This window comes from Sparus aurata, chromosome 19 (assembly GCF_900880675.1).
Source record: "Sparus aurata chromosome 19, fSpaAur1.1, whole genome shotgun sequence".
Classification (NCBI taxonomy): Eukaryota; Metazoa; Chordata; class Actinopteri; order Spariformes; family Sparidae; genus Sparus; species Sparus aurata.
Window position 1 is genome coordinate 19,008,053 of NC_044205.1, and position 19,429 is coordinate 19,027,481.

Below are 19,429 nucleotides of genomic sequence, written 5' to 3' on the forward strand. Positions count from 1 at the left end.
ACCCAAGTACAATAACTTTTAGTTTGGCTTACTATGCTAAAATTAGATAATCAGCACTAAAAACAAAGTCAAATTGAGGCTAATGGGGAATGTCATAAACCAAAGTAATGGACAAATAAAAGTTTGCTTTAGTAGTGGTTTCAAAGGAAAAATGCAGGGGATCACTGAAGATTTTACAATTCCTCCTTCAGGAAACATGTATTTCTGTCCAAAATTTAAGTGCAACCCGTCAAATAATGAGATATTTCAGTCGTTGCCATCGCAAGAGTCATGCTGCTAACACGGCTACAAAAAGCTATGATTCTTACACAGCCTTTGTAATGAGGATGAAAACACTCAAAAACATGAAGCCAAGAGTCAGCACTTTCACTTCACAAAATGCTGACTTTATTGCTTTTCAAATCCGATGTGCTGAAGTGCAAAGCCAACAAAACACAAGGCAACAAGCTTCGCTGTCTTTACGCTGTCTGTGCTGTGACATGTGGTCTAACTAAGTAATCAACAGTTTCAGGATTTCCTGGAAACCCCACAAGTGCCATTAAGTGCCCAGACCCACTTTAGAAACACAACTGGGTAAACTGAATGTTGTTTTTATGATGAAGTGGAAGGACAGATCAATTACGTTACACAGCTTTGGAAGTTGTTGTGGATGCCTTTACAAACAACGACGCCCCGTCTCCTTTTTTAATTTCTATGACTCTAGATTTCAAGCCCAGCAGCACTTCATCACCGCCATTGAAGGTCATTAACCATTAGAGTCCGATAAGAGCCAGATAACACAGTGCCACTGTGCAAAAGACCATTTGATAAGTGGTGGCGCGTGCCTCAGCTAACGTCCACCGCCGTCATCAGTGTCCGTTATACAACGTACAGGATAACCACAAGAACCAAGAGCAATAGAGAACAAAAGAGGACCATACAGTTCATACATGTCATTTAAACAAAAATATAGCTGTTGACAAAGCTGAAACAACTCATCCATTATTCGAGTAGCCAATCAAAAGAAAGTTGCCAGTAAGTCATTTCAATCCTTGTTTGCTCAAATATGAATACATGGTAGTTTTATTAGTTCTCTATAGTTGTAAACTGAATAATTTCGGTGTTTTGGACTGTAAGTCAGCCAAAACAAGACTTCTGAAGATGTCACCTTGGGCTGAAGGAAATGCGTAGAGCATTTTTTTAGCATCAGTGTCAAGTGATAATCTTATACTTGTAATAATTGAAGCAAAAAACAAATCTCTTTGTTTTATATATATATTAAAAAAAAATCTACATCTAACAGAATTTGTCTCAGTAGCAGCATTGTTGCAGGTTTTCATTCAGTCTAAAAGCAGAAGAGGGCCCTCTTTTGGTTTACTTCTCAGTAAGAAATCGTGTTCTGCCAAAGCCAGCCTGGCTCTCTGTCAGCAGCTATCAAAGATCTGATAAGCCCCCCTGATGTCTGCGCACAATCATATCAATGACCTTGTTGACAGCAGGTTACTGTGTGTTTCATTACAGCACAATCAATGACAAAAAGAGAGTAAATACTCTGCAGGAACATTTCGGAGCTGGACAGCATGAACTAAAATCTGGATTGAGCGACAAGACATCACCTGCAGCAGACTACACAGCGTTAATCACCACACCAGCTTTAAATTACACACCAACAACTTTAATAAATAGTTTGAGATGTTGCAATCCGTGCAGTAATGGTGATAAAGGACTCAGGGTGTGTTTGAAGATTACTTTCTCAGTAAACCTAGACCCCACCACTGTGGAAGAGGCAAGGCTGGCTACACAGGGATAAAGTTACAGAACCCTGGGATCCTGGGCAAAAAGCATGGGAACCAGCTTATCTACCTCAGGGCATGTCTGTAATAATACAGATACCAATTGTGATCAGGAGAACACACTAGCTGTGTTCACATGGATCTTAATATTCCACTAATAATCTAAAATAAAACACCCCATGAAAACAACCTGAATTGGAAGAGCATCCAATACAATCCGGCCCGATCTGAATGAATTTTCAATCAGAGGGGGTAGTGAAAACCTCTGATTCTCCTATCAATAGGGAAATATTAACCACGTGAACACTTATTCCGATTGTTTCTCACCAGGTTGGAATAATTACATTCTTTCTGCACATGCCCCCCCTACGTTGAGGTAACATCATATTTGACGTTGCTTCCAGGAGCCAAAAAAAACATGGCAGGAGCAAAACAAACTGCTCTGTGGTTGATGCAACTTATTTGTTTGGAGGTCTGACAGGGGTTAAGGGCTGAAAATATCCAGACTTCACCTCACTTGCAGACTTTGTGGACTTGCGGGCGCACTCGTAAGAATTCACACATTTCATCCAGTCCCCAAAAGGGTCCTCAAGTGGACTTTCTGCAGACTTCCAGAAAGTACGCTCCCTCATCAGCCGCTGATTAATGAAGGTCTTGATGGGTGAAAGGCTCAAAACAACAAGTTGCTCAGAGATTAACAAATCCGGAATCCAACGAACCACTGACAAAATCAAGAACGGCTGAGGAAGTTTGAGGGCAGCTTACTAAATTGACAAGTTTCAAAGTCAAAATGGCAAAAGTGGTTCAGACCAAAGCAGTTTTCAATTCAACGTCTAACGGCTGGTTTAATAGAAGAGAGACAACTGGCGAACGTGCCTTGGATGTGAGGTCTGAAGATATTTCGTCTGAGCCTCCTGTTCCTACTAGCAGCATTACGGTTTTGTTCAATTTTGACGTCACAATATTAGCTAATGTTAGCTCAATAAACATGAACGTGAATAGTGTATTGACAGAAGGCGCAAACGAATGAATAAACTGAACATTCTCAATACAGTTGGCTGGAACCAATTTGTGCATATCATCAAACGTATATTTTGATTAAATGCTTGGGGAACATAAACACACATCTTTATTGGATTCCTTTTTTTTTGTGTCCATGTAGGTCAAGTTGGACTCTCTAATCAAAATTATTTCAATCTGACGGAATAAATATTGTCCATGTAAACGCAGCCAATGACACCATTGTCCTGATTTTGAAAAAAAAAAGCATGCTCCTTATGAATAACAGGGAACTGGTTGCCCATAAGAAATGAACAAAAGAAGATGGGCGAGTGCTGACAGTGCAAGAGGAAGTGAGGATAAGACGCCCTGTTTTTGTCCTGGAAGATGTTCATCATGTCTTCAGAGTCATCCCGACTTGCAAACTGTTCCTTCAAGCAGGCGATGTGAGGAAGATTGTGGAATTTTTTCTCTCTTCCAAGTTTTTCCATGCAAGACTTAGTCACCGCTCACTCAAATGTGTGCAGGCAAGGCTTTGGGAGAATTATCCTTCTGGGAGGAAGTAAGTATGAAAACAGGAAGAAGGCAACTGCTACAGCCTGTCAGGAGGAGCTGTAAACTTATAAAAAAAATATATAAACAGAACGTTCTGTGATTCTTTCTAGTATTCATACAGTCAGAGTTTGGAAAGAATTAACTGACTAAGTGTATGTTAACTGGACGTAGATTCCACAGGTTCTCTGGGTTAATACAAAATGTCTCAATGTCTACCCTGAGACATTATACATTAACCAAACATGTCACAGTATTACACGTCATTTTCAAGACTCAGAGCTGATTGTACAATCAGGATCACATGGTGAAGATGCTACCTTTGACCGAAGAAGCTATAGAAAGTAAAGACCAAACAACGTAGTTTCTTTTTAACTTACAGGTGTATCCATCATGTTTTCCATTCGAGAAAACTTTAACTTCAATCGTGGTTGAATGCTTGAAAAGAAAAAAGGACTGAATACTTATATTTAGAAGCTGGTTCCAGCAAATTGATTGATTATCAAAATAGACACAAAAGCTTACACACTATTGCTTTTTGTTGATGTTACTTCAGCTCCTCGCATTCTGCAGCTTTATCTGTTGACTCAGAAAATAAAAACAAATGAGTATTATTATTAAATGTTAAATCTTTATCTCGCAACTCTAACCTCAACCCATGTTGACGGCTTATGCTCCAGGCTACAACAGAGGCTGTCCTTTATGAGAAGGTTAGAAGCACACAGGGGTGACTACAAACGTGTGCATCTGTTCTACCAGGCAGAGTTGGAGAGACTTAATCAGGTATGCCATACAGGAATACAGGGATGGTGTGGTAACCTCTCAATAGGCTTGGCCCTCCTTTTCAGAAAGAACATCAGTCGCCTTAATCTGTACACGAGTAGCCTGTGCTCCAAGGAGAGTATTGGCTCTACCCTCTGGCAGGCCAGATAGAATACCCAAGTGGTGACTCAAGCATTTAAAAAACTAATTTGTGCTTTCTTCTATTAACATCTTAAACAGCAAAGATGTAGAAGGAGCCACAGGGCCTTATATCCCAAAGGGAACTTTGTCAGGATGGACAGGTTGTGCAATATGTCGTTTTAAAGTCTTTTAAGAGTAAAGTAAGAGTAAAAGGCTTTTGTTTTTTAAAGTTAATCAGCATCTATTGACGCTTTCAAATGAGGCTTTGTATGTCTTGCCATATTTACCATCTCATCAACACAAAAACAAAAATCCTTGAATATTTGAATAAACTGATTCATCGGGTTAAAGGAGGCACCGAGCGTCAAACAAATGCAGCTACATAATATGTCTTTTATTTGTAACTACTCAAGTAATTTACTGTAATAGTCTTAGAGTCAGAGAATTGTGGTCATAAAAATCCAGTGGTGCTCTAAGAAAGCTGCTAAATTGCCTCATTAATACGGGTGCGTGCCTCCCATTGTGAGCAGCAAGCAGGAATTTAACCTTTTTCAGCACAATGCAAATATTCTTTATTAGAGACCAAATGGAGACAATTATGGATTAAAGGAGAACTTCGGTCGATTTAAACATGCAGCTTCATTGCTCGAGCTACCCTTGACTTGCCAGTACCGAAGACGCGAACACATTTGGTCCAGCCATTACAGAGCTCCGTGAACTGAGATTTAGCATTGACAGCTAACAGCATGGGGTCAGAACTTTACACTGTGTTTTAAGCGTCTTAACATGCTCCACATCTCACACCCAAAGTTATGCAACATCAGCAGACACCTTACAACACAGCACTGTAGCGTGTATGACTCAAAATGAATAAAAAAGTAGTTAAAACAGTGTGTTTGTGCAAGGAGCTACATATCGGTTTGTTGACATCCTTGTGTTCCGGTAGCTAGACCAAACTAGTCAATCCGTCGAGCGTGCGCTCAACAGGCTTAACAGGCTATTGTAAGGCTCATGGCTCTTGACAGGCTGTAACATGGACATGTACATTATGAACATAAACACGAAAATGCTGGAATATCTTTCCGTCACCGCCAGTGAGGGAGTAAGCGCACGCTTGACGGATCGACTAGTTTGGTCTAGCTACCGGAAGACACGGATGTCAACAAACCAGTATGTATCTGCTTGCACAAACACACTGTTTTAACTACTATTTTATTCATTTTGAGTCATACAGGCTACAGTGCTGTGTTGTAAGGTGTCTGCTGATGTTGCATAACTTTTGGTGTGAGATGTGGAGCATGTTAAGACACTTAAAATACAGTGTAAAGTTCTGACCCCATGCTGTTAGCTGTAAACGCTAAATCTCCGTTCACGGAGCTCTGTAATGGTTGGACCAAATGTGTTCGCGTCTTCGGTACTGGCAAGTCAAGGGTAGCTTAAGCAATGATGCTGCAAGTTTAAATCGACCGAAGTTCTCCTTTAAAGAGGAACATTTCATCAGATGAAACATTTTGTGAATTTGGAATTGATTATATCTATCTGTTTTTTTTTTTGGTTCTGTCTTTGAGACTCGAGAACACTCTGGAGTCACTGGAAATGTTTGGATCACACAAGTCTGAAACAGTCTTACGCAGTCAGCACGTAATCTAATTCTACTAAATAGTAATCATAATTCTTCCCCAACATAGTGAAATACTGATAATATTAGTGTACCCCAATCCTTATCTTAAACTGGGTTTAAACAGAATTGACATGCAAAGAAAGAAGAACTGCACAGATCTGAGTTCCAGTTCTAATGTCAACATTATGGATGCAGCTTCCAGCTATCCGGTACAGCCCCACATACTAGTATGGAGTTGACTGTGTGACATGTCTACGTATGCTCATATGCAGCAACTATATTGTCTTGTATGTGACAAAGTTTAGTTGTTTCTATTAAAAATTACCTGAGCTATAACTCATTTCTTCTTTGACTGTGATAGGGAGGAACCTGCTATCTACAAGTCTTAGGTAACACGGCAAAGATTCTGAGAAGCTAACATTTCCGTGAAGTTATCTGCAGGATAATCGTATTAGTGCCAGTTAAACTGATCTACTCTGAAATGTATCTGAATGTCACTTAAATGTTGAAGTTGCGTCACAACTTCAGAAAAAAAAAAGTGATAACTCAAGAGCAACAGTTTAGCTTGTTTTTGTCATTAAGTCTTGTGATGTGCACTGGACGCTGACTCATCTCTCCCACAGACTACAAATATACCTGACAAAGTCTCTTTGGTATGTTGTAAATTTCCAGTACTGAAATGAGCATTTCTTCTCCTTTTAATAGGACCGTGAAGGCACATTAGACACCTTTAAGGAAGAAAAGGTGAAGAAGAAAAAGGTCAGAAGTTACCCTGGCAAATGTTTTTCTTTCAAAATTTGATACGTTTAAGGCTTTTTAAATGCATTGCAGTTCATTTCATGACGAAACAAATGCTGATAAGTTACAGTAAACTAGGACATTCATATATTCAGAGGAGAGCTCTGCATTTGCAGCCTAGACAGGAGATGAGTCAGCACAAAGTGCCCACTGATTATCTCAAAAATCATTAAAAGCTACAGTTTTTCACTCTCAGTCATGATCAATATTTGAAAAACACATCACTTTTACACTGTAATGTCATGTGACCTTTGGGGTTTAAGAAAGGTTAACATTTTTTGTGACATTAAAAAGGACAGGAACGAGACAGTCAGACGACGAGACAGATGTTGTAAACTAGAATTGAACTCACGACACGAGCCCACACAAGTCTTAACCCAGTGATCTTAGCCAGGACAGCCCGGCTTCAACCGGCAGTTTGGCACGTGAGCGCCAACCGCAGCCTGTATGCCCGTCTACAAACTCTATCAAAAAGGGCATAATTAAAGAACAGTTCAATTAAAATACACAAAGTGCCAATAAAAATGCCTCTCCAGGAATAGGAGCTTGATCACAATGTCCAAACCTCAACCGACAAACAGGCCTGTACTTACAAAAACAGGACAATAACAGGGAGGAAAGGAGCGGTTTAACATTTCATTACAAAAAACAAGACAGCGTGTGGTTTATTTGCCAACGGGTGTTTTAAGAACATTTTTTCAAATAAATGGTTGCCTTAATTTCTTATCAAAGTCTGAACGCTGCTGAAGTTCACAGAATCAACAGCATTATCGCATGTTGTGAGTGATTAACTGAAGTGGGTCAGAGAATGATTTAAGAAGACAAGAAGACAAACACTTGAAGAGCTACTTTTTGAGTGGTCAATTCTGATTCAACCACAGCATTTAGAGTGCCACCACTTCCCACAACATGCCCTGTAAAGGCTCTAATTTAGGATTTATACCTTTAGAGGGCTAAAGTTGCTTGTTTGAGGCATGTTTTTCTGCTGTGTAACCTGTGGAACTAAGACGGATTTGTTTACAGTTTGTGCTATGGCAGCAGATCCTCATGGTTGAAGCCTGAGTCAGCTCCTCGAGTCATCTGGATATTAAGAAAGGTTGGCGCTCACAGAAAGGGACTTGTTCAGTTTGATTGACAACAGCCCTAACTGAGGACTAAACAATGTATTCAATTGGCAATAAATTAAACAGAAAAACAGCAAACAGTTCATCCTGATAAATAAACCAACTTGTAAAAAAAGGAAAACAGGTTAAGAAATACAAAAAAAGAGATCCATGATCATGTCATACCTTTGTGTGCTTACAGCAGAGAAGCCAGCGCAGACATTGTAGTGCAATTCTGAACTCTGCCGTGGAGAGAGACTGGCCGGGGCTGGTCAGAGTGCAGGGCGAAAAACAAACAGAGGGAGAAAGGAGAGATAGGGAGACAAAAGAAAGGAGAGTTAGAGATGTGGAGCACGAGTCGAGCCGACTGCTCTCTCAGACCAACATGCACAGACTGATAGCGGCAGCCTTCCTCCTCAGGATTATGTTTCCTCCTCCAGCCTGCTGACAAGTAGCCATGTGACTCCAGGACCCATTCAACACTGACTGAGTCAGAGGCTGCTGGTCAGACACACAAACCTGTCTGCAACTGTCGAACACACACACACACACACACACACACACACACACACACACACACACACACACACACTTAACGTGGATGTTCGACCCCAATGATCGATATCCGTCTCTAACAAACCATTAACAGTGGTCACTGGTTCTCAGCCTGCCTGTCTTATGACATTTTTAAACAAATCAAAGTCTCATCGCACTTTAAGAAGGATTTTACTTACTTTATTGGTATATTACAAGTACCCAGCAATAATCAAAAAAAGCAAGGCTTGGAGGAAAGTTTGGGAAAAAAATTTGCATGACTTTGTGGAGAAGTAATGTGTTTTCAGCGTGAGGCTATTGTTGACTTTCCATATGTTATTAGACAGAATGGATCAAATTTTGATAGCAAAACGACTCATTTTGAGGGGGTTGTGACAAAATAAAAATGAACCCCTATTTTTCATCTGCTTCTATCACAATTTAAGCTTATGGAAAGAGTCTTTTTGGGCCCCAGTGCATCATGTGACATTGCAATTGCACACGTTGGCCACTATCTTAAATTGGCTTCAAAGCCTGGATCAGCCTACCTAAGGTCTTTGTCTACACGCTACAAGCTGTGTGAACCTGTGTTGGCATGCTAACATGGTAAACTAAGACAGTGAATGTGGTAAACCTTACAGATGCTAAACACTTAAATGAAGCTTACATTGTGAGAGAAGCAGCTGTAAAATGTGGTTGTCACTTTGTTAGCATCCCAACCCCCTCAATTCGACTCACAATTCAATTAATTCTGTCTAGATAACATTTGGAATGTCTACAATAGCCCCTTGATTAAATCAATTTATCCCAGTTCAAGTTAGTGGAGGGCTGAACCAGAAGTCAGCCACACTGCCGGGCTGGCATGAGTCTCAAGACCAAACATTTTATGGGCCCCACAATGCAGAAGATCTAGGTAATTTTAAACCCGGGAAGTCGAAGTTTTTCGTCTTAATGGGCAACTGGGCAACTTTCATTGAATTGAACCAGGCTCCATCCCAAAAGCTGTATCCAGTTCTCTTTATAGTCCCATGATGTATCCCTGGAGTTCGTTGCCGCAAATCGGCCTCATCATCATCATTTTTCCCAAAAGCTCATAAAAACTTATTTGAACATCACAAAAAAAGTCTGCTTTGGAAATCGGTTGGCGGGAATAATGGGTCAACACATGCAGAAACATTGTGTGGTCCTGTGATCACATGAGGATTACATACAAGTGTTTCCCATGTGGAAATACTGTATCTGTTCTGAAAGTCAATCACAATCTGTTGCTCAATCCGCAGACGTGACATGAATTCACATCGACCACACACAGACAATATCTGAAGAACAGCTGAAGAAGAAAAAGCTTTCGAGATTAAAACATCAAGAGTGACATGAAAGAGAGAGCAACAAAAAGCCTGGTCTGCCACCACACACAAGCAAATCAATCTCCCCTGCCACATAATACAGACCGGAGGACAGAGAATGAGTCATTAAACACCGGCTTTCTTTAGAACATTGGGCAATTTGACTTCCCATGGAAGGAAATTGCAGCGTTGCCAAGAGGCTTCTGAGCATCCGTGACAGGTCGAATACGTAATCGATATTCTAAAATAAGCCGTGCTGGCGAATAACTTGCCGTTGCATACATCTCAAACTTTTTCAGTTCTACTGGATTCTTCTGGGGCATGTTTATAATTTACACAGGATGTTTATTCATTTGTGAATATGTGTGCACAGTGAACTAAATTAATGGGAAAGCAGTGACATAAAGCCTAATATATCTGTAATTATTAACCAGCAGTGACTCCTCATATAATGGACGATTCTGTTTTTCAGGAGAGGCGTCAGGTTAATCATTTTTTGTTTGAGTTCATCCGTTTGTACTGTAAAAACACATCAGCTTTAAAAGGTAACTTGTCCTTGGCATGTTTCAGGGTTGTAGTGTGTTTGGCAATGGAAAGAAAAACTTGTCATGTCATGGAGGAATCAACGCTATTACACAATTAATCCCACCTAAAGTCATAAAAGCCGCAGCAGATTAATTGTGTTTTGCAGCGAACAAAGAACAGTCCTGTGATCTAAACAAGTTGATTACCCGTCCGCCAAATAATAAAGCGCCGCATTCCACATCAGCTTATATGAGCCTTGGGGCTAAAGAAATACTCAACCTCAGGAGGAGCCTGAGCGTGTGTGTGACTCTGAATGTGTGAGCGAGATATAATTGTTTGTCCCCGGGACGTGAGCTCACTGGGGAGTCACATGGATGTCTTGCGGAGGGAAAATAAACACAGTCAAAGCCACAAGCAGCTAAAATTGAAGCCCACTTCAAAGTCTGGGGCTTTCCTCAATACCGACGGTGTGCTGATAATAGCATTATCCACTGTGGGCGACTATATAAAGAGGTGTGACCCTCATGCGAGCGAGGTCGATTGATTCTCTCGACTGTGATTAACACACGCGATATTCTCATTTCTCCGCACTTCACCTGCAGAGAGTAGAAACGCCATCATCCTTCTTGCTGCTTGGTCAGATTTTAAATCAAGCAATGCTGCCACAATAACTGATTGATCAATTGGTGGTCAACTATAAAAGTACTGCAAAGTGAAGTTTCTCTGATTCAAACTTTTTAAATGTAAATACTTTCTGGTTGTATTACTCCTCCATGACAGTTCACTTAACATCTTTTTATTCTGGATGAAACAACTAATACATTCATAGAGAAAATAATCTATAGATTAATCCACAATACAATAATCCTCAATTGCAACCCTAGAATCAATTTTTTTTTTTGCTACATGTGGTTAAATAAAGCAAGTGTACTGCATCCAAAACATCTTGTGCACAGGTCAGAACAAGTTGTCTGTGCTAGAAGAAATACAATAAATAATTTAACAAGAATCAGTGAATTGAATATCTTTTTTTGAAAATGTCACCTTGGGCAACATTTTTCAATGTTTTTTTGACATTTTATAGCCAAGTAAGCGATTAATTGAGAAAATAATCTGGATTAAATGACAGTAAAAATAATTTGTTAGCCATAAAAATCAAGTTTCTTTTGCTAAATGTGGTCAAATAAAGCAGACTGTACTGCATCCAAAGACTCTCCTGTACGTGTCAAAACGTGTCTCTCCTGAAACAAATAAAAACATAAAAATAACTTTTAACAAGACTTCTTTTCAGAACAACATTTGAACTTGGAAGTTCAATGTGAATATTTCGTGGTTTCTTTACTTTTCCCTGAGAGCAAACTGAATATATCTAAATTCTGGATATTTGAAGAAGTCACCTTGGGCAACATTTTTCTCCATTTTCTGACATTTAATTGACTAAAACAACTCGATTATCTGATAACATAATCTACACTAGAAATAATTTAAGATCATAAAATGCAGCCATAAAAGATCCAGATTTATTTAATCTGGACATATACAGAAATCTGTAATGCATCAAACCCATCTCGTGCACATGTCTGTGCTGAGAGAAATAAAAAGACATAAATAAAGTTTAACAAGCCTTTTCCCTGCAAAACAACATCCCTCCTTCAGCTGTTCTAGCTTTTATACAAAGTGTTAACACAACTCGGAAATTCTCCCCTCAGTTTCCTGTTATTCTTCTCCCTCTTCAAATCTAAAACAAATCTGCTGGGCCATATTCCTACACTTAAAAAACACACTCAAGTGGTGCGGCCCTGAACAAACTATTTACTTTACAGCAAATGGCAACAGGTGACCATTACAAGCACGAACTGTTTACTTCCAAAACTCACCAGAACACAGGCTCAGTGCTCCCACCCACTCAGGTCTCCTGTGCTGCTCGGCAATGCAAAGACTGACCTCGACGGAGCTGTATGCCACTGATAGCTGCCCTGTTTGTGGATCTCTATGGGGATTCGACTGGGGGGTGTGTGTTGATAGCTGCGCCTCTGTTGCCTCTGAGTGTTTTAGCCTGAAATAGCTCAGCAGTTTAGAAGTCATCCAGCCACGTCTTTCAACATGCAGACGTCTCTACCTCACCGCTCTGCTCTTCACAGCCCAGTGGCTGCACTAGCTTCACTCAGAGCTTTGGCAGGGTCCAGCACTTCAACATGACGGCGCTAAGTTATGTGCACACAGCCACTGGAACGCTTCCACTCTCACACAGCTAACAGCTGCGCTCGGCCGATGTATGCCCATCTTTATCGGGCCCTTTGTCCGTCACAGGCTTCAGCCCGTGCGCGCAGCTAAGACAGCACCTGTCTTTGGGGTGAAGAGGGATTGAAGAGGAAACTAAACCCTGGCAGCTTACATAATGGCTGCTCATTGTCCTTGACCCCAGAAGAGAAAAGCAGTCACCACTCATTTTTATACCTTGAAGAGGATCAGGGTGTTTGAAGTATTGTAGGAGGCCATGGAAACAATCTGCAACATTTTTTTTTACCGCCTGCAGACTGGAAATGTCCTTGCACGAGAATTTTGAGACAAAGTTGTGTCAGAGAGGAGATATGAATTTAAACACACAGACACAAACACACCCTCGGTTAACGTTGGCGTACGGCGGATGTACAGTCAAAAAAAACTGGCCGCGTCAATGGCACATAAACACTGCATGAGTAACGCAAATAACAGAAAATGTTACCGCTGTGGATTCATTGTTGATGTATACACCATTACACAACTGCTGATGACAATCTACCTGATCTTTTAAAGTCGTATTCACCTCAGATTTAGTCTCATTAACTGATTTAGTCTCATTCACTGACCTCGCTATCCGGAAGGTAGCAGCAGTGACCTAATGAAACGCACTGTTACCTGGAGTAAACTTGTTAGTTTCTTTGGCTTTGAGTATTGTTGGTTGAGGATAAGGTTACTTTCTCCTATTGGAGACACTAATTGCCCTTGGATTAAGGGAAGTGCTGCAGCAAACCAGACGTCACAGTAAAAAAAAAAAACACATTGGAGACATTTGGGATACTGTGATTACAGAACTCAACAGAGAATATAACAAATGTCGTTTTTTTAGACTTTAATGCAGAAATTCATCTATATAGATATATCACCTCTTTAACTGCTAAATGCTCCACTGTGTTAGGATAGCATGGTGACTTAAGCTAGTCACTAATTGTGTCAGTCGTTAAGGGATAGGCAGGCAACCTGCGGTGTATTTATCAGAGCTTTGTGCTGGAAACAGCCTGCTGATGAGTGCAATGAGACTGAACCATTGTAGTAAATTAAGGGCAGTAAAACCAAAACAATGGGCTGAAAGATGCTAAAATGCTCCGTAAAGATGACAGGAGCTGCAGAGTTTGGAGGCAGTTCACCGTGAGTTTATCACTATGAAAAACCCCTTTCACATCACATGTAATAATTTGATCCACTGATAAAAAAGAGATATTGATCTGTGCAGCTGTAAATTCTCAAATATCGCCTCAAAAGTCCCTTGTGTGTTAGCTTGCAATAACTGAGACTGAATTGTTGGAATGTTTCTACTCCTGTAGATTCTGCAGAGGAATTAAAGCTCCACAGTATACACCACCAAAGAGAAAACAAAAGATTGGCTCAAGTCTGCTGTATGTCCTTTACACAACTTTGCTGCAAAATGGACAAAACAGAAAAACGAATGACTTGTTTTTATCCTGCACTGAACAGTAAGGCCGGTGACCGGTCCTGTCCAGCTCAGGCGGTGTTAAGGTGTGGCACTCTCTTTTCCAAACTGCAGTGCCTGTCCGGTGCTGCTCGGGTTGCACCAGCTGCACAAAAGGTAAAGCCATGTTCTCACAGAAACACGGTAATTGTGGAGCCTTGACCCGGTGCACTTGTAATAACTGTATTTACCCTCATGAGACTCAGACTGAGACGGGAATAAAATATCCCCTGGGCTCCCAGAACCCAAACAAAGGCCTAAGATCTCATACTACGGTCAAATACAAATCAGCCATTTATCCATTTCCTGGGAAACACAACGTAATGTGATTACGCTTGTTTTTGAGGCTGCTAATGATGACCGAGATAAAAAAAAAAAAGGCATGAGAATTTAAACCTCACGGGAGAGGATGACAATCCGAGGGGGGAGGTAGGAAGAGTGGCAGGGATGCTTCGTCATGTCTTGTGTTTATAATTAGATGTTTCAAAAGAGACAACAGACTCCAGACAGCTTAATGGGGTTTAAAGTGAAAGGAGGACGGTAACCCACATTACACACGTTCCATGGTGTATTGCCAAAGTGCTTAATGGTGATTAAATGAAACTTAGTAGGCTCGAGCAGAGCAACAGCCAAGCAGACAAACTGAACTGTAGACAATGATGTGACTCCGCAATTTCTGATAGTAGACAGGCCTAAAATAATAGTGTTTAGTTTGGCTTGAGGTGGATTTTTAAGCTTCATGTGTTTACTGACAAACTGCTGGGTCTGTTTACCATCAGCAGGGAAGGTAAAATAAACCCGAAGAGCACAGAGGCCATGATTTAAAAAAAAAAAAAAAAAAAAAAAAAAAACCTTTATCTACCTCTTTTCCTTCCTTGTCTTCTGCATGACCAAGCAATTCACGGCAGGAATGTGGAGACACACACTGCCCGACTGTTTGTGCTCCTCCAGCAAAACACGCCGCTGTTGTCACACATCAGTTTACAATAAGTCTGTTTGACGTATTCCACTGAGGCGGAGGGGGAACAAATAAAAAGCTGGGACTGTGATCACACAGATAAGAGGGATCTAAGTGAAGTGTTCAAGCACCACACAGGATTATGCGACAAAAGGGAAAGCTGACCCGCTCTGGAATTTGAGAGTGCTTTTTTTTTTTTTTTTCTTCCCCCAAAGATCGAACAAGGTCAGATTCACAGAGACAAACATTTCAGACTCCGCAATTTAGGAGTCCTTGAAGTACTCGGGTTTTGGAGGGCAGAGAAGAAGAAAAAAACATTGCAGCGAATCTCAAGGGGATGATAATCTCTTTATGACAGTAAAACATCTCCTCGGATAACCTGCAGCGCACATGGAGATGATGTTGCTGAGTCAGCAGATGACACGTCCTTCCTCCATCCTGCCAGAGGGCATGTCCCGACATCTATCAGCCTGCGATGTATAAACAGTTGTGCGACTATAGTTCCCAAAGTGGGGTGCGGGGACCCAGTGCTACAGAAACCCAAGGATTAGTCAATTCATATGGATTAATGAATCTAATTTTTTAAAATAAATTATGGGATGGTTCACAGACTGCAAACATCCTTTCTGAAGCTGGAAAGAAACCATCTCCCCCGATGCGTAAAATGAGTGCATATTTATCATTCAGTACAGCCAAGTTGATTTTTCTGATTCATTTCTGTATTGCAAATGAAAATAGTCCCTAGAGTTGTTTTCCCACTTCTCACTGGGACATATGTTACATTTGCAAGTCGCACAGGTGCACCTGGTTGTAAAACCTTGTTGCACTGTCTCCAAAACTGTGGAGCCCTGAAACACAAGCCTCTGTTGCCATACTGACAGCAATTTCAAGTGCAAAATAAGCCCCTTCATAATTTGGACTTGAATGACATGTTTCCCTTGTGCACATCACCAGTCTTTCTTTTCTTCCCTGTCAAAACTGTCCATCTTGTACTTTACTTGTCAGATGGCTGTCTTCCTCTTCACATCAATCTTAATAGCCTCTCTAACATCAGAGCACTCTCGCCTCTGTATTGCTCCCAGAAACAGATTCACGCTGTACAACCTTTTCAAAAGCAGCCGTCCTGACTTGTCACAGTGTGAAAAGCACAGGTGGAACTAATAAGACAAACCATGGCTCAGAGTCAGCAATTATCCCAATGCAGCAATTATTGTCATTAGTTTCCCCTGTGTTTGACAAGTCAAAAGTTCTGCTGTGAAAAAGGATAAAATCAACTTTAGTTTCCGTCCTTATTTCTCCTCCTGAGAGGGCACGCCCGCACAGTTTGGGCACAAAATGCCAAAACAAACAAACCCAAAAAAAACCACCACCAAATATTTGCTGGTTGAAAGGTACAAGGTCCATTTGGAATAACAAAATGCTAGTTATAGTTCCTTTATGCTTCACGCAAAACCAAAGTTATTTAAATGAATGAATAATGAGCCGTAAAAATACACTTTTTTATGGTGAGAAGTGAAGGACAGCTAGAGGAGTCTCACAGCCCTACAGCTGCTCTGTATCCATTGTCAGATGGCAGCAGGACGAACACACTTATCTTATGAACCTACCGTTCGGATCAGAGCATTCTGACCAAAGACAGATGGTTTCAGAACCCCAAATTTGGTTGCCAGGTGGAACCAAATTATAGCAGGTGTTCCTTGACCGTAAGTGTGGCCAGAAGTGGGCGTGTCATATTCTATTAGTCAATTTCACATTTTGCATTTTGATCTTCACGTCGTTGATTACAACAATTCTGCTCAAAACTGGCAGAAACGCAGGCTGGATCACTTGATAACACCAAGGTTTAAATCATTATGAACAGATCGTGGTAATTTGGTGAAAACTTGGCCTATGATGCTTTAAAACTGCTCCACGTCAGCCCAACTGACGTAGACAGGATTTTAAGACAGCTTCTCATCTAGGATGAGTCGCCTGTGTAGAGTTTTATATCATACTACACTGAGTTCCTCAACAATTTGATGTTTCAATAAGATTAGAAATGCATCTTAAATACAATAACTTCTTTAAGTTATGTGGTTTCCGTTTGGAAGTGTCTATAGCTTTGTGTCATTATGTGGGCACTCTATAGCATAATGTTGCATTGTGCTGTCTCATTAGTGTGTCACACTCCACTTATATCTCCAAAGCTGTTGTAGGCCTATTATGGAAGCACAGACAAAAAACCCTAAATGGAGGTCAATGGGACGAAACCCTTGGTCTCTTGTTGGAAATCATAGGTTACATGGAGTAGCATTCCAGCTTATGGTTAGGCAATAGGGCCTTAAAATAATATGGCAATATTTTTAGACTTTATCACAATACGAAATATATCTCTCTACATTTCAGAATCTCCATAAAGGCACTTCACGAGTTTGGGGACAGGCCGACAAAATCAAATATCACCATATTTTTTATCAAATAACCCAATGTCAATATTGTGACAATATTGTAGGGATGACTAATGGTACTTTGACAAAATATTAACACAATTAGATTTCTGATAATGATCAGTAATATGGATATAATGATGACTAAGTGGCTAATGGTCAGTATTAGAACAAGTAGATCAGTCTGGCAAGTTCAGAAGATTCAATCACTCAGCATATCACAATATAATGATATCCACAATCTAAGACAATATATAGTCTCATAGCATGATAACAATATAATATATTCCCTAGCCTTATTTCATCCAGTGCTGAAACATTAAACAAATGAACCATTTTGATAACTGAATCATTGTTCGAGTCATTTATTAAGCAAAATGCCTGGCATTCCTGCTTCTGGAATTTGGAAATTTGCGTTTCCTTTTCTCCAATTTACATCATTGAAAATTGAATATCCCATAAAACAAGCAACCTGAAGATGTTCCCTTGACCTCTGGGAACTTGGAATGGTTCTTTATGTCACTATGTTCTGTCATCAAACAGAAAACAGTGACCTTTTGACCTTTGGCACAAAAGCCATGCTGGTGCTGTGCCACTGAGCAATGAATGAATTATGAATGAACGAGGCAAGCTGACCACAGCCCCAGTCTCCACACGGCCTTTCTAAAAAGCCTTTTTTTTTTAGCCATCGCAGAGACAAACCAAGACGACACACTGAGCTTCGATGAGGAGGAGTCATCCCAGACAACTCTTCATCACATTTCACCCTGAAGCTACTGTCAGGAGGAGTGACCGCTAGCTTGCTAGGATGAGGAACTCCTCTAATGTCATCGTTTGCCTCCCGCCAGTCCGCGTGGAGACTTAAACCACAACAAAGCTGTACGTCCGAGAACACTTACAGCACTTTTCCCCCCTCAGTCACCTGGTTTAACAAGCCGAAGAACAAGGCGAAGTCATCCACCAGCAGCGGCGGACACTTCCAGTGCATGTGTGGCAGTTCACTGGCTGTCAATGTCGCCTCTCCTCACAGGGAAGATAAGTCAGCAGTCAAGACCAGCTCGCGACTTCCAAAATAAGGATTTTTAAAAGCAAAAAGGCGTTTTTTTCACTAAATAAAAACCTTCCAGCGGGTCACAATCACGCACAGGTTCTTGCTTATTTACTCACCGGTGCCTGGTACTCACCTCAAACTCTGTGTGAATGACTTGCTCAACCGGTGTCAAAGCGTTAAAATACGAAACAAATCCACTTCCGGTGAACATTTCAGAATATAAATCTTTGTGAAAAGCGTGTGTAAATACATGCATTTACAACTGTAGAAACGAAATATTATACTAAAAAATTAGCTTATTATCAATTAGAGATACAAACAGCTTACATTGCAGCACGGCAAAAACAGTGACGTTTTTCAAATGCTTTTATTTTGAAGCTAAATGGAACAAACGTCCGGTTCGAACGCGCTAATTTCTTGGTGCTTGTCGCCATTTTTCCCCAGACACAAATCGCTGCGCCTGCGTAAATGATGAATCATATTTCTGATGAAAGCATGAGGCTGGGCGGTGTGCCGTTATAATACACATGACCCCGGACACATAAACGGGAAGACATTAAATATCGATTATTCGTTTTGAGTTTCCTTTGTCAGTGACGTCATTGCACCGTGACTGACGGAAAACGTGATTTGGCACAACATGATATTCAACATGTGGTACACAAACAGAAGCAAGTAGCTAATTCAAGTAAATAATCATTAACAGCGTATTTCAATCAAAGTAAATCAAAGTTAAATTCAAACTAGTTTCTTCAGAAATAAAATCATGTATTGGTAAACATCCAAAACGATATTTTTAGTAGCTAAGACCCAAATGGATTTTGTCTTTTTTTCATTCACATGTTAAAAAGAGAAGGAAAGAGGACGTTTTCCATCTCAATCTCAATTTTTAAGCCAACATGCATTAGAAGTATCAATAAGTGAGGAAACTGCATTTGTTTGATAAATCCATTGGATATAATCACATTTGTTGTCAACTCCTGTTTTCAAAGCCAAGAGTGAGCTTTCAATTTTAACAATAATTCATCTTCTTAATGCTGTTTGTTTATGCTGATTGCTGTCAACAATTACCAGCTGGCCAAAGACCCCCAGGTGAAGGCCTATCACCTGG

At 40.5% G+C, this 19,429-nt stretch overlaps 1 protein-coding gene across 5 annotated transcripts in view; it reads right to left on the minus strand.

The window, feature by feature from the left end:
* The window catches only part of slc4a2b (solute carrier family 4 member 2b), a 50,722-nt gene extending 32,277 nt beyond the window's left edge, over window positions 1–18,445 (minus strand). Inside the window, exons 1-2 of one of the 5 annotated variants that reach the window (XM_030398569.1) lie at window positions 18,190–18,445; window positions 7,935–8,016 (exon numbers count right to left, since the gene is read on the minus strand). The gene's annotated coding sequence lies outside the window, so the exon portion shown is untranslated. Of the gene's footprint in view, window positions 1–7,934; window positions 8,213–12,030; window positions 12,245–18,189 lie in introns of those variants that run through there. The other 4 variants (XM_030398568.1, XM_030398570.1, XM_030398572.1 and 1 more) reach the window with 4 other exon arrangements.
* Between the last annotated feature and the right edge of the window lie 984 nt (window positions 18,446–19,429).